Source organism: Zonotrichia leucophrys, chromosome 7, assembly GCF_028769735.1.
Source record: "Zonotrichia leucophrys gambelii isolate GWCS_2022_RI chromosome 7, RI_Zleu_2.0, whole genome shotgun sequence".
Lineage (NCBI taxonomy): Eukaryota > Metazoa > Chordata > Aves > Passeriformes > Passerellidae > Zonotrichia > Zonotrichia leucophrys.
Genome location: NC_088177.1, coordinates 14,783,166 through 14,795,123, shown reverse-complemented (window position 1 = coordinate 14,795,123; position 11,958 = coordinate 14,783,166). Strand labels below are relative to the sequence as shown.

Here is an 11,958-nt window from a genome sequence, read left to right as displayed (position 1 = left end):
TCCAGTTTCCCTGTTTTGAATATGCATTTAAATGAACATATTCAAGCAAAGTGTTACTACTGCTGTCTGTCCAAATATGTGTGACAAACTCTCTATTTTTAAAATTACTTCATGACAGAAAAATCTTTGAATTCTTTCCAATTAGTTGAAGTCTTTGTCACTGCATGTCAGTTATTTGGCATAAATTAAGTTTTGCCTCATTTTAGGTGAGCAAGGCAGACTGTACTTCAGCAGCAGGGAACAAAGCTTTCAAGGACATGTTAAAGAAATGCTTCTAATTTGTAAAAAAAGAAGGGCTTTGTGAAAATTACTTTTGAGATACACTTGATCATGCATAAAATCTACAAGCTTTAAATTGTGTCAGCAATTTTTGACATTTCATAGCAGATATTTTGACATATTTTGACCTATTAACTCAGAACATTCTGATGCCTTACGAAAAAAGAACATTTTCATCTGACTCTTTCGGAAAGCCTGAGCATTATTAACAATGAAAAAGTAAACATGACTCCTTTTTTTCAGTTGCTGAATGAAAAATGATATTTTAAATTAAAACTATCCATTGACATTCCTTGAAATGTTTACACTTTTACTTTGTGTTCTCAAAACCATGGCATGCTGAAAAGCTGCCAGTTTAGTTAAATGTAATACAGTTTAAATATTTTCCAGGAAAAGTTTAAGTTTAGGATTAGATGGATAAATTTCTCTTATATTAGTGATTATGTATACACCATGTCTTAAGTATAAAAAAGCAAATAAAGTCTGATTGGTTTATTGTAGACCAATATTATATAGATTCCTGTCATATCTCCTACATTTCTTGGGCTTAAAGTATCAATTTAAAAACCTGAAAAACATCACTAATTTTCATTCCTTGGGATTTTTTCATGCTTGAGGGCTTTATACTAGCCTAATCATAAAAATGCAGCTTAAAGTAATAAAAATTAACTGCTAGTAAAATGAATATTAACATTAAGAGTTTTATGCCAAATTTGACATCTAGATTTAAATGTGCTGAACAAAGTGCAGTGTGATTTAGGCTACTGAAAATGTAGTGATTGAGATTTCCTTGAAGTCTAGATCTGGGTATTTCTCATATATACAAAAACTACAATCCATCCTGTGGGGAAAAGGAACAAACATGATATTGACCTGATCACAAAACTATTGTTGCATCAGAAACCATTCAGGGGAAGAAAGAGAACATATACTAGTATTCTGTAGTAAAAAGAGACTTTTTCCTCTTAGACTGAAGACTTGAAGAATTGAAGGTATCCATAGAAAAAGACTATGCTTTGATTTTCATACTCTCAAGAGGAAGAATCACCTCACTTTGCTTTTGAAAAAACCCACCTATAGATCTGACACACACAAGCAGCATCAGAATCATCCCTGCTGACCAATTTAAGTCAGCTGCAACTTGGATCTCTTCCGAGTTCTCTTTTGTGAGGAGTGCCCATCACACAGGCTCCACATGGACCTCACCGAGTCAGGGTTGTGGTGGGGGTGGGGAAAGGAGCAGTGTTAAAGTGTCCACCTGATTATCTCTATGCCACAACTGTAATGGAATTTAGTTCAAAACCTGGGCCACATTCCAGCCCGTGCAAGAGGGTTATGGTGCCACTCCAAACATCTGCAGTGGTGCAAAGGTTGAGTTCTCAGCATGTCCCTGCAGCCTTTATCCTTGGCTCCACTCTGTTGGTGGAGCCTGGAAGGGCTTCCCAAGGGAGCAGCCTGCAGCTGTCTTGCAGAGATCCTACGCCAAGGCAATTTTCCTTCAACAGGAAGCAGGCTTTGAGAATACCTTATACATCCTCAGCCCTCTACTCATTAGGAACACTGAAACAGACCTGGGAGTGTTTCTCAGCCACTCTAACTGCACTGTTTCCCTTAATACTCTACTAATGTACTGTGCTAACACTTTAGCACTGACTTGGAAAAGGGATTGATATTTATTGAATTGCTATTTCCTCTGCAGTTTTGTCTCTGAATGTCCTTTCCTGTCAGATTTGAAGGGATTATAGTCTTGAGTGTAGAGACTGAATATTATCCTGTATAAATGACTTCCAACATGCAGCACTACATATAACTACTAAAGTACTAGAAAGAGCATGTGTTTTCTTAATTTCTGCTCTAACAATGGTTATGTACAGAGTTATCATCAAGAAAGGACACAGTGTAAATCACAGATTACTTGAAAAACTTCCTTAATCCTTTTCTGAGTTAAGACAAAAAACTATAAATAAAAACAATGATCAAGGGGCTTAAAAGTGTCAGTGATGTGCTTAGACTAGATTGTACACCCATAGCACTCAATGGAACGTTGTTTAGAGACCCCTGAACATGGACAACCAAGCTGATGTGACATTTTGTCTCAATGAAATATTAATGAACTTACCAAGCAGAATGTCTTTACAGGTGCATCTTTCTTTTTAAAATAGACCAATTATTGTTCTTGGCCCTACAAAAAAGCTGTGGAATGACTGGCTTGGCCTTATCTTTTCTTGCACAATTTCAATTCCTGTGTTTTCCTGCTGCAGAGCCCAAGATCATTCCCTAGCTTCTTAAAGAGCTTCAGTTGAATCAAAGAGATTACAAAAAAGCATATATCATTAATACATACTTAACTGGATATATTTAATGCTATTTAAGAAACAATAAAAGCAGGGGCACATTTTTATAAAGCAAAAAAAAAAAAACAATATCAAAGCACTTCTTTGTGTGGTGACTAACAGGGACTTACCCATTATGAATTCCTGTGCAAGAAGTATTGGAGGCTGGACTTCAGCCTGTTTCACCACAGCAACAAATCACCACCTTTTCACTGGTTCTCAAAGACTCCTGTTCTTGTGTACTTCAGCTGAGAACAGAATGAAATATTTCCTCCAAAATCAAGATTCCAGAATGTTTCTCCAGGGCCTTGAATTTCTTTAGAAAATGAGTCATCCACACACTTTCTATCGTACAGCAGTGTGAGAACACAGGACAAATGTCCATGTTTCAAAAGAGCAGCAAGGTACCTGAGCATCCCCCAACCCCACCATGCTCCTGAAGCCAGGTGTTTCCACTTGTATCTGAAGCATGTGAGGCAAAGTTCACCAATTCATCTGAAACTAGTATTGCTCTTGTTCCATTTTAATCTAATGCTTATGAAAAACCCTCCCTTGTTCTAGTTTGGTATTAGTTTCATGAAAAGATAATTTACTAGTTCTTCACTGTCTGAAATGAGTACACTTGTGAGGGCTTTTGCATATCCCACTAATGAGGGCTCAGTGGCAGAAGCATTTCAGTGTATATACTTTGGAAAGTAGTTTTTCTCTCTTCATGTTGATAATTCGAGCCAAATATCAAAAAGGTTGTTAGGACTGATCTGGTTTTCCCCCTCCTTGCCACCATTGTGGTTATTGTTAAAAAAAGTAAAAGCAAAATTCTGCTATGCAATCTGTCCTGCACCTGCTTCCTATACTGTGTCCTTCCAAGGCAGGGAACATTCTGAGTGCATGGCTTTAAGTGCAGCAGGAGATGTCATGATGCAACTTTTCTGGGAATCTGTTCGGGGCAGACTGAACAAGCTGGGCTAAAACCTGTTTGGAAATATGTTTTTCCTGTCTTGAGAAAATGAACCCAGCAGCTTCCTCCCAAATGCTGCATTTGGAGGCTGGAACTATAAGTATTGAGTAGTATTCAGTGTGTGTAGGAATATTTAGGCCTTTGGTGTATTTTTGGACATTGGTCCCTGGTAACAGGCTGGGAGCTCCCATTGATGCTGCAGGTTGCCAAGTTGTACTCTGCAATGGCACTAGGCCGTGATGGGTTTTGCATTACCCTTAAAAGCACTGCTGGAAGAGACACCACACTTCTGGCTAGCAGTGTGATTTCTGCAAACACTGATTCAGAAATGGAGCAAGGCTCCAAGCGTGCCAGCACTCCCCCTTCCTCCCTGAACTCCTATTCCATCTCCAGTAACAGGAGTATTGGAGTATACTCACTTCACATGTCTGAACTTCTGCACACTATTTTTGTGCACCAATGCCAAGAGATTCTAGGCACAGGGACATAATGCTGCTTTTACCCATTTCCAGGTCTCTTCCTTGTTCTACTCCATACAAACAAGCAAGAGCATAGTCACCCAATTTCAGGGAAGATGGCTCCTGTGCTTTTGATGGAAAACAATGGAGATAGAAAAAAAAATTGGCCACAGCCTTGAGAGGAGTGCAGGAGCCAGTGCTGTCGCTACCTGGGTTCTTCCCTGTACTGCTTTACTTCCTCTTACTCAGGACAGTGAAACTATAAATTCACAAGGAAACAAGAGGATCCTGTTCATCTGTGGGCTGTAAGCAGGCCTTGCACCAGGCACAAGCAGCAACAGAGCTGAAATTCAGAGGGTCATGAACAGAAGAACAGCATGACCAGAGCACTTGAAGGCTTGGAACTGTCACCTCCTTTCAGCAGCAGGGATGCACACCTGGGAATGCAGCTCACCAGCAGCAGGAACCACACTGCCTCCAGCTGGAGCCATTTCTGCTGTCAAGTCAAGCAGGGTCGATTTTTCAAGGCACTATGGCTTTTTGGAAGGGCAAATAAGGTTTTCCTTGTGGAAAAAGGAATGCTGCTTTTACTAGTTTTTAGAGTTAAGTGGATAGATTTCCAAACAATTAAACACTTCTGCATGTGATGAAAAAGTCTCCCTTTTAAAATATGCTGTCAGTTTCAGGAATACTGAACTCACAGTTTCACAGAAGAAAAGCATAATGTGGTACAGCACAGGGCTTCTTCTCACACAGTATTGTCAATATTTTCACTGTTTTAGAACTTCCTTTCTTTTATCTGTATGAATTCAGAGACCTATTTCAATCTCTGTAGTTAACTTTACATGTTTTCTAGCCATATAGTTCAGCACAGTTGAAATGCTTAAAGTCTTTAACCGATAGCTTGTGTGAAAGTTATTCCTTACCTCTGTCTTAATTTCTGAGGAATTTGGGATTCCTTCTTCAATAGTTAGTGACTTCAAATGAGGAAGGGAATGAGAAATGAGAGTGAGAAAAATGTGTCTTCCAGGAAACATTCAGCATTTGAGATCAACACAGAAAGCTAAAACATGTTCTGCAGATATTGGCACCAAAACAGAGGTGTGGAGGAATGCCACAATAAAGAATTTATTACCTTGGGCTTCCACAGTGTATTTTCCTGTACTACAGCAATTTTGTGGGGTGAAGAGGAAGACAAAGAAACAGGGCAGAGCTAAACATAAGACTAATTTTTAGGATATTAAAAAAAAGTATAAAAAGTTTCTGTTGACTGAACCTACATTCAAAGCTATCAGCCTTTCTCCTTTCTGGAAGCCATTTACTGTCATGTGAAGAACAAGTGGAGGGCCAGGAAGCAGAGTTATAATGATGTCCAAAGCTTGGCTCAAAGACCATTGCAGTAAACAAAGATGAAGTGCTGCTGCCTCAGCAGGTATCTACTCAAAACAGGATTTGCAAAACCTCATTGCATTGAGTCAGATCCGTGATGTAAATCCAGACAATAAATGCAACTCAATACCACATCTTCCAAACAATCACAAGAGCTAGATAGGTTATAAATAAATGGTAGAGAGAAAATAGAAATTATACAGTCAAAAGAAGTGTTAGCATCAATAATGTCTTAGTTTTAGCCTGACTTGGGGGAACTGCACAGAGTCTAAAACTGAACAACACAGCCTTTTTTTCTATTCCAGGCTTAATTTAATATTATTTTTTTAAAGGAAGGACAAAACAAGTTTCTTTTAATCACTGATCCTGTATACAATAGAAGGGTGCATATGCACTAGTGCAGCCTGGCATAATTATAACTCTATTTAGAAGTTTTATTAGGAATAAAAGTTTTAACAAGTTTTCTAACTGGGAGTCCTAGAGCTCCTGGTTGTACTGAAGTTATGTGGCCCACATTCCTTCATTTCAGTACAGTGAAAGCCTGCTGGCCCATTTAGGAAATGGTGTGGCAAATCCACTCTTCTCTTCTGTATTCAGAACAAAGTACACCACTTTTGCCTTTTTTACTATTATTTTATTGTTCTGCACTGTATGAATGCCAGATATATATTGTCAGGATGATTAATCTAACTGTACTTGGTTCATGTTATTATTCCTTCCTGTCGCTTTTGCACAGCTGGCAGACATGAGTAAGCAAATAATTCTGCTTATGGAAAAATTATTTTTATGGTTATTTATAACTTACAGGCTCCAATACAGGGAGTCAAGTATTCAAGATGTGGTAACACAGTCTAACTGATTTGGTGCATGCTGTTCTGAGAGGAACTCCTCATTTTTCCCTGTCTGTCCTGTCTCCTGTAGTGAAGAAGTCATTAAGATGGGCTGAAAATGACTGAATACATGGGTGGGCTACACTGTGAATTTAGGAATTGAGTCCTGTTGAATTGTTGTGCTTTCTCTTATGAAATCGTTATTTATAAATGCAAGAACAGCATCAAAAGAAAGAAGAAAGTCTCCCAAACCACTCCTGAAACTCAAGGCCTGACACTAAGCCTCCCTACTGGGTAATAGGCAGCATAATTTCAAATCCCCATATTGGGAGGAAAGTTTATAAATAGGTTCATAAGATAGTTTCAAGATGAGAGAAAACCTTCTGGTTATTTAAACCAGATGAAATTCAAAGAATTTGCTCAACTGTAGCCACATAATTCATGCCAGTTTTTCTTACCCACACAGACTAGAAAGGAGAAAGTGAATGCCAGTTATTTGTCACGTGCCTTGGATATTATAGAACTTGCTTCCATGTAACTTCAGAGCTGGTCAGGATGCCTGTTTGCCCTGACAAGCACTTGCTCTTTTTTCAGCAGAGCTACTAGAACAATCTTTTTGATTTTACCATCTATGCAAACCTACCACAGATGTAATACAACAACTGTACAAGAATATTTTTAGTGCTTTGTTAGGCCCCCTGAGCCAAAAGGCTGTTCTTGATGTGAAACGGGAGAGTTCAACAAGAAAAGCCCCCTTGGAGATCAGAAATGTGAATAGGAAAAGAGATTTGATGTGTGGGAGCAGAGCCCAGGTCTGCAGTGCCACACTGCATTTCATTTCAGGAATTGCTGAAAGCTGGGCAACATGGACTGAGGGAATAGCTATGGCATAACTTAATTGACTTCTGAATTCAATGAAAAAATTTAACTTGACTTGCATCCATTTACTTGCTTAATTTCGGAATTTTGGGCCAAATCCAGCTGAGATCTTGGCACATCACATCATGCTGCTGGGATATAATAAATAACAAGGATGCAAGTCCTGAGGAAAATCATTTCTCATCACGCATTCATATCTGCATATGCACAAAAGCAGAGCTGGGGCCAAGCTTACAGCAAAAGTACAACTATCTTTTACTTCCCAACTCCTGCTTCCTTCTTCTCAACTTCAGAGAGCTCTGCTGATCTTTGAAACCTTTCTGTCAGGTTTCCCCTGTTTCCTGGGTATTCTGAAGTTTCCTTTCTACTTTTGCTCAGATTTGCCCCTCACAGTACTACAGGGATGTTCAAAACAAAGCTCAAGAAAGAAACCAAATTATAAGATGTTCTGGTTTTCAAAGAACTATAAGCTTAAAAGAATTGGAAAGATCCTGAACAGAATGTGAGTGCATGAAACTAGATCATTTGACACTGATAACCTGTGACTTTGCAAGTTCTAAGCATAACTCAAGCCATTAAACAGTCCCATAAAGTGGTTAAATGTGGAAGATTGCTGTGAGTAATGCAGCATTGCAGAGTATAATATTAAAAAAAAAAAACCCAAAAAATTTTCCAGACCAAAAAAGGAATAGCATGAAAAATGGTATGTTGCAGACAGTGGGCCATAAAGCTCTCATAAGTATTTGCATAAAGCAAATAGGAATGCAAATACAGTCAAATAGGAATTATTTCCCTTTGTGGAAGAGACAGAGCTATCTAGCCACATATTATTTGATACTGAAAACTTCAGTCAGCTCCAGAACTATCCTCATTAGGAAGCAGCAAGCCAGAGGGGCCTATAGAGATCAGCATGGCAAGTTTAGCATGTTAGAAAATACCCTTAGGAACTGTAACACAAACCTGCTAGAAAATCCTTAAAATCATCAGTCACTTTGTTAGGGAAAAAAAACCAAAAAAGTTGTAAAGCTTCCTCAGTGACTTGCAGCATGGGGCCTGATAACAAAGCATTGCATTCATGAAGATATACTGGTCTTTAAACTCATGCCACAGATGTATTTCCACATTACACAGCTAAGTATCACCTCTTAATTTTAGGGTAAATAGGCATTTACTAGTTTCCTTTATGGGATTTTGATTGCCTCCACAGCCCATAACAATATTTATTCCTTCCAAACCAAAAGCATTTGATTTGCATTGCCCTTAATGCCCTTGGGTCTTTTCTAGAGGAAACATCACTTTTTATTTTGGCTCATCTACAGATATTTGTTTTTTATTTTAGGGAAGAGGTTTTATTGGAGACATTGGAGATGGAAAGGACTTAATTAGTCACTTAGGACTGACTTAGTCACAACCAGAGTTTTTCAATCCAACCCATTATCAAGTGGCCTTGGTTCTCGCTGTATTTTCCCATATTGCTGTCTCCTGGCACTCCAAACAGGGAAGCACCCCTGAGATTTACAGAGGAGTCTCCTTTCTCAGCTTTTTCCTTCTCTCCTTTGTCATCAACCATTTGCCCCTTACTCTTGTGTGCATGGTTTCACCACAAAAAAAAAAAAGTTATTTTATGTATTCAGCTTCATTTCTGCTTTTTTGGACAGAGGTGTCTATAGAGTGCCCCTTTCCTTGTGTGGACAGATCTCTGTTTGGGAAGTAACACCAAACAGCTCTGCCTGAGAGACTCTACAGTGCAATGAGGATACTTCTGTAGCCCCCTGCATTAGGGATTAGGCAAGACTGAGACCTGCACTACTGTATTTGAGACAAGTGGTTATAGCTGAATTGATTAGCTTTCTCTTCAATGCTCCACTGTTTTAACTAATCTCTTGTTTGTAAAATGTTTGGCGTTACAAAACCTCTTGCTCCTTGAGCAGAGAATAAAAATGGTATCCAAACTAAAGGCAACAGTTTCCACTTTTCCTTTTATTAGAAACCCTACATATGATATAATTTGGATTTCGGACTGAATTGAGGGTAGATTGCTTTGTTTTTGTGTTATAAATTGCTCCTTTTCCATTAAGTTTTCAAGTATGGTGTGTGTTCAGTTTGTTCTTCCCTTTGCATGTATGTTTAAAAAATCCCTGCTATATTTTCTTTCCAAATGACATAATTACTTCATGATGTCTTTACTTCTCTCTTGTTATTTTTGCTGGAAACAGTGAAAATGTACTTAAACAGCTCTTTGGCAGACATATATATCATACTGACCCAATTTATAGCATCTGCCTTGCAACTTTGTGTACCATCATTTGCCAAACATTCTGTAACTGCAAAATAATAAGAAAATAATAGTGAAGTGTTCCTACCCTTTCATGCTCTCTGTTCTGCATCCCACATGTCCCACCGAGCCTACATAATGAAATGTTTGCTAGGTTGTTGGGTCAGCACAGAGGAACAGAGTAAAACCCATGCTGGAAGTACTCACTGAGTTGGGCTCATGGCTCCCCAGGCCAAGGCTCCTGCTGTTAAACACACTCAGCTGCATCTGCTACTAAGAACAACTAGAGAAGAGTGGCCATTAAAGTGCAAAGTTTAGTGGCAGAACAGAATATCCCTCCACAAAAGTAAAAACTGAAAGGGCAACAGAAAACATTTGTAAGAAAGGGTACCTAAACTATTTTGATTATGTTCAGCTTTGAGTTAAGCATATGCTGTTTTTCTTTTAAATTTTAGCACACATGAATTAGCCCTGGGGTTTCTTTGGACTTCTAAACTTGTTATTTGTGAACAGAAAGGGTCCAATTCCATTGGTGAACTCAAATTACAATATCAGTGGCACTTCTTCAAACATCTTACTGTGCATTTTGGATTATTAAAATAACAAATGGGAAAAATATTAACTAAACTTTAAAATTACCTTTTTCTTTTTACCTCCAACTTTGGAAGGCTGGTGTAAAGTGAATCAGTGCATTTCTTTATAACAGTAGAACACTTTCTTTCCTCTTCTACCTTCCCAGAGGGAGGTTGATTTTATACTGAAATATGCAGAAAAGAGTTGAAGAATTACATCCCATTGGTTTCTGAGAACTGAATCCTTCATGTCAGCTGTTAGATTTGTTTTGTGGGGGTTTTTTCCTATAATATCCTCCTCCTCAATAGTTTCTGTAACTTTTCCAGTACAAAACGTGTTAGCCAGATTCTCAAGAACTTCTTCATTTCCCTAGGCATTGTGTAGCTCAGCTATTTTTGCTGGGGCATGTTAAAAATAATGGTCTATGTGGTCTCAGACAGGAATGACCTAGTTGAAGCCTCAAATTAATTCTTTGGAGGATATCACTTGTCCTTATTTTGAATGATACACTCATTGCATAATTTATGAGAACCAGCTATCTGGAAGAAACAGAGAGATGCAAAAATGTGACAGACAGGAAAATTCAATAGCAGAAAACATGTTTTCAGATGGACAAGCCACAGGGTGTGCAAGCCTAATCATACCTTGACTTTCTTGCTTACCATCGATCTGTTTTTCAGAAGGATGAGTTGCAAGAGGCAAACCAAAGCACAGCATAAGCCTGTATAACCACATAGACATTACTGTTAGACCTACAATTTTCATTAGGATATATCAGATTCCTTAGTGCCACAGTCAAGAGGGCCACAACACACAGAGCACCACTACACAATCTCAGAAAACTTCAACCCAAACAAAGTAACAACTTACCTCTTCAGCAGGCTGCAAGCATCTGCCCTTTCTTGTTCTTCAGCCCAGCCTTTTATCCCCTCATGTTGATGCACGGCACCTGTGTGCCCTCTGTTCCCTGTGGTGGTTGCTCAGTGCCCTGGGCACTCCATGGCTCGTAGCTGTCAGTGCTGCTCACAGCTGTGCCCACTGGGGATGGGGCTGGGCCCCACTCCCAACCACCACAAACTGTGTGCCTACACAAAAGGATTTTATTTAACAGAAACTGTTTTGCTATCCAGACAGTATCAAAATTTCACAGCACTTGTTTAGCAACTCAAACAGTCATATAGGATGTAAAATACTTGTAAAATTTTAATGTTTTTTATATTCTAATTTATCTGAGTCATAACAGGTGTGGAGAGCTCAGAGCAGTGGGGCCATTAGATCAAAATGAAATAATCAGATTTCCCTGAATACATAGAAAAGAAATAGCATTTTAAGTCATGGACCTTGGCCTAAATAAATGTACTTTTCTCTTTCTGCATGACTTGGACCTGCAGGTGACCCCCTTGTAACAGAAGCCATAGGGTGGGAGAAGTTGGCATCTTGTAACTCTCACGCAGACTGTATATCATCTCTGTCCCTAAATTGTCCCCTCAGAATAGTCTGGCATCTCCCACAACCAGGAATTATGAAGTGAAAAGGGACATGCATAATCCATTTTATTATCAGCATTTTTTTCCTCCTTCAGATTTTGTTTCTGTGCACAGTTGTGTCTCAGAAATCCCAGCCCTGCACCAGATCAACTGCTTTAATGGGTGTTGCCTCGTGTCTCCTCTCTCTTTGGAGCACTCTGAGTAGATCAGTCAAGGATGGGTGAGAAGATGTAAAAAACAAGTGTTTCCCACTATAGATACTTGGTCATGGCCATTCAAAGATGCATCATCTGATAACTGCTGAAGAAATGGATTTTTCATTATGTAGCAATCAGAATAGGAGAACATATTTCTCCAGGGCTAAGGTTCTGAATATTTCAAAACCACTTTTATTCCATTAAAGTAATCAAGAATTTGAATCTCTTGCCTAAGTGAAACTAAACTTCAAAAATCCCTGTGTACTAAGAGGACCATCACTGCTTGCTGAAGATGGATAA

At 38.9% G+C, this 11,958-nt stretch overlaps 1 long non-coding RNA gene across 1 annotated transcript; it reads right to left on the bottom strand.

Moving 5' to 3' along the window:
- Window positions 1-2,713: 2,713 nt before the first annotated feature.
- On the bottom strand, window positions 2,714-10,694 carry LOC135450602 (uncharacterized). Its single transcript, XR_010441101.1, has 3 exons — window positions 10,637-10,694; window positions 10,041-10,158; window positions 2,714-2,860 (listed from the first exon to the last, which is right to left on the bottom strand). It is a non-coding gene; the product is annotated as an uncharacterized LOC135450602 (long non-coding RNA).
- Between the last annotated feature and the right edge of the window lie 1,264 nt (window positions 10,695-11,958).